Genomic DNA, 4,401 nt, shown 5'->3' on the forward strand with positions numbered 1-4,401 from the left:
GTTGGCATCGAATTCTCGTTATGTGATTGAAGGAGTAAGCAAAAAATGCAGGCTTGAATGGCTTCCCGATACCCTTGCCATCTAGGTTAACAAGCTAATGAAGCCAACTGGACCAAGTGGAAGCTATTTATTTGTGAATACGTAAAATAAGATGTTTGATCTACAGTTGACATCATGGGTATGCTTATTAAGGCTCAGTTGTGCATTTCAGCAGGAAAATAATCACTGCTGCACAATTTGCCGGCGAAACTAAATAATTGTTGCCACTCATTTCATGGTAGGCATTGGCTAGTCGGCTGCAAGTTTCATTTGGTTGGCATCGAAGGACAGCCTCTTTCTCAACAATATTCTCGTTATGTGATTGGCTTTTGTATGACCCTCATTAGCTAAACCTTTGATTGAGCTCGTCCGCCTTTTGCTGCTAGTTAATAATATGAACAACTCAGTAAGATTTTCAAACATGACACGAGTAACACACAGTGGCTGTCTTTTTTCTTTTCTTATTTTTTTTTTTTTTTTTTTTTTTTCAATTTTGACATGCACGAACGATTTCCTTATTTGACCAATACTCTATCGAATTCAGTGCTGCAGGATATCATCACTACTCACTCAGCGTATTACAGGCAGCAGAAGTTGCCCCATGCAAGACGTCGACATGCCCTGATTCTTCAGGAACACCCAACATTATTTTTTTTAAGATAAATACTTCAAATATAATTCTGTTTTATGGAAGGCTAATTCTAAGCAATTAATAATTTTCGGCTTTTAAAAGGATGCTTTTGCATGCTAATTGCCCGTTCCGGAGTTGAAATGGACGGTAGAAGCAAGCCGGTTAAATTTTCATTCTGATGAGAGTAGAGTCAATAGCAAAAAAGAACACATTAAAATTAGACAGTTTACCAAGTTTTGAGGTTCTGTCGTTAGATTGTAACCATGTAGAAGGCTGTCAAATATCGGGAAAATTAGAGACCTTGCATGGATCACGGATTTGGGGGAAGCCAACTCAGAATTAGCCGTTTGTATGGAATTTAGGCAACCTTTGACAGGTCACAGGCTGGTTACTACGTAATGAAACATAACCAAACTTGGTAAACTTACCAATTTTTCATGTGATCTTTCTAGTGGGGGAGTTCATTTCTTCATATGCCGGACATCATTTGAACAATGTGTAAACTAGCGCCCAGTCCCTTTATGAACTTCGTAACGGACAATACCGTTTGATCTGGTCGAATATTTTTTAGCTGGATTTTTAAGTCGCAGAAAATTTTAGGGAACATGGGCCAGATTCACGAAGCGCTGCTAAGTTAAGATGTATCCTAAGTATTGTTCCTTGACGATAGGCTACCATTTCAATAAAGAGGCTAAACAGGTTAAGAAACCGAATACTCAGATCCAAGTCACAAGCAGCTCTTGGGTTTCCGAAATCCCAGCTGGGCTTACTTTCTTTACTGCATTTTTCGTCCCTTTAAAAAAAAAAAACGAATTAAATCTCCCACATTAGCAAAGTTTTAAGAGCGGTTGCCTGTAAGAATCGAGAACTACATTTCAGTGACCACTTGGTCAAATTTCTGATATTTCGTATGAAGATATCCTCAGATTAACTATTTTCGAAAAATCGTAGTTTTAAGTTCCAGGGTATTTTATTTTATTTTCAGGGAAAATTGCAAGAGTTTGAAATGCGGCCTAGGTGAGGTCACAGGCCGATGAAAACCGCGAAAGTTAAGGTCAAAGGACAAAGCGCCGTTCCGGTGTAAAATAACCCAATGAACTTGAAACTTTACACAAACCTAGACCAACTATCTCACAAGAAAATTAATGCAATAAACATTCCAAACTCACTGACTGCTTTCTAACTCATGCAGATGTGTGTACGCTACTCAAAATGGGCTCGAAACTTATGGCTATTTTCATTAAAATAAAAGTGTTTCTAGTATGTAATTTTTTCTAAATTAAATCTCATATCTCGAAAGACGAAGAAAGGAACTTTATTTGTCCCAGGTTTCTAGCTCTGATTCAGCTCGTTCCCACTCAGGCAAGATCGAATATGCGTGCGATAATTACGGCTCGCGATTTACGTCACGAATTATGAGATCAGAACCGATTCACAAACACTGGACATCTGGAACCCGCGAATGTTTCCAAACATCACAAATTGGGTCCTAAAACTAATCAGACTGACTGAAGACAGCCATTCAATGTTTTTCGAGCCCAGATTTCTTTCCTATTCTGCTCTAAAAAGATATATTTATTCCGGTCAATTAGCTTACGAAACATGTGAAACAAATTTGCATACCATCTCGTGTCGCAGGCAAAAGTAGTGCAAATTAAATGAAGCAGTCGATCAGTAAAATGGAAAAAAAAAAACGTGGGACATTGGGCGTTTTCTATTTACCAAGAGATTCCAGAAATTCTGGTTGGGTTGTTAATGGACATGCTTTTTTGGTTCGTTCCACTGGAAAATTTCCGGAAAGAATGGAACTTCTGAAAAGGTAGTCCCGTTTTCCCGATGGAACCTTTTCCGATGGAACTGCGTGCTCCATTTACGAGTTTTACAAGGTTTGACTAGTTCCAGGCCGTTCACGACCATATCTTCCGAAAGGAAATATGGCGGAATTCTTCTACTCCCTCGATCGATGACTTCCCTCTCCTCGAGTGTCTCGCAACTTGACGAAATTTCGCGAAATTCGTCACATTCGCCAAAATCGTCAAATCCGCCAACATGGCTGTCCTCCATGTGTTGAGCTTATTTGCATCCATTTGGCAATTTGACGAAATATCGCCAAAATCGTCAAATCCACCAACGTGGCTGGTCTTCATGTGTTTATCTCATTTGCATCCATTTGGTAATTTGACGAAGTTTTGCCAAATTTGTCACATTCGCCAAAATCGTCAAATCCGCCAACATGGCAGGCTTTCATGTGTTTAGCTTATTTACATTTATTTGGGAATTTGACGAAATTTTGCCAAATTCGTCACCGTTATGACTGTGGCAAGATTTCGTCAAAATTGCCAAATTCGCCATTGCCTGCATTTCTAGACATAAGTGCCTCGAGTAGTACTTTATAGAGTGTTTTCACATGACGTCAAGGCGGCCATATTGGTGTCCCAAAACAAAGACATGGCGGCCATGTTGGTGTCCCAAACTAAACCTCTGGGAATTGAACTCTGTTTTCATGCAAATACTTTGTTTTGTTTCAGTAAACCAATATGGCACCGGCCATATGAAAACGCTCTTTACGAATGCTCGGTGTGTCATGGCCTGGCTCCAGATTTTTAAACGTTAATTAATCACAACTGTGCCATCTATATGTCACTGGTAGGTAATATTTATCGTAGAAAACATTACATTTTACCCTCGGGTTCTTTGAGTGTTCCGATTATTTCCCGCCTTGAAGCCTAAAATTTTGCATCTGTAATTAAACAAGGTGTTTTGTCATTCATCCTTTCACAGCAGTTGTTTCAAGTGCTTTTCGTTGAGGAGCTCTTCCTGTACTTCTCTGCACAGAACTTCAATGGTCCCTCAAGTCATCAATCAATCGTATATCGCGGCAAATATTTCCATAAAACCTTGATTTTGGTGAAGATCGCGCCTCATAACCGTTACAACCGCCTCCAGAAGAGGAATGTCATGATCCTTTTTGGAATTCACGAGACTCTTTTCTTCCAAACACAACTCTACAATTTCGTTTAACCACAACAATTGTGCCGCCATTTTGTATTTTTGGTGCGGAATACATCGGACCGAGAACTGGGAGCCTGGGAATGGATGGAACGTGTGTCAAATGGAACACGTTCTTCACCGATAAACATTTCCTACTGAAATTCCCCGGAATTTTCCGGAATATTTTGGTAAATGGAAAACACCCAATTGTTCCTGCCGTGTTGTTTTGAGTGTTCGTTTTAAGCAGCGACGGCTCTAAACAATAAGCCAGTGTGACAAAACAACTGTAACTCGGTATTCACTTAGATGATCTGGCTGACGCGCACGTGATCCTGGCCAGGCATTTCGTTATGAAATCCTGCGCGTACAGGGCGCTTTTAGAAACTGTAAATAGTGAAAGTACTGCTGCGCTTGTGGGCCAAGCTACGACTACCCTAGTGATGAAGACCTTGTCAAGCTTAAAGACTGTGCAAGAGATGCGACAGCCCATCTTGCCAGCTTTGTTTTTTTTTTTTTTCCGCGAAAAAATTCAAGTATTAGTGTCATTTTTTTTTTTTAACTTGCTGTTATGCAGATTCTGGGACGTCGATTTTTTCGCAGAAAAAAAACAAAACTTAAAAAAACTTAAGCCAAAGCTTAAAACGAACACTCAAAACAACACGACATAAACAAATTCACACGTTTTTCTCCATTTTATTGATCGACTGCTTCATTTAAGAAGATAAAGGAGCTGTAAAGTT

Source organism: Pavona decussata, unplaced genomic scaffold (assembly GCF_977016875.1).
Source record: "Pavona decussata unplaced genomic scaffold, jaPavDecu1.1 SCAFFOLD_78, whole genome shotgun sequence".
In the NCBI taxonomy this organism is placed as follows: domain Eukaryota; kingdom Metazoa; phylum Cnidaria; class Anthozoa; order Scleractinia; family Agariciidae; genus Pavona; species Pavona decussata.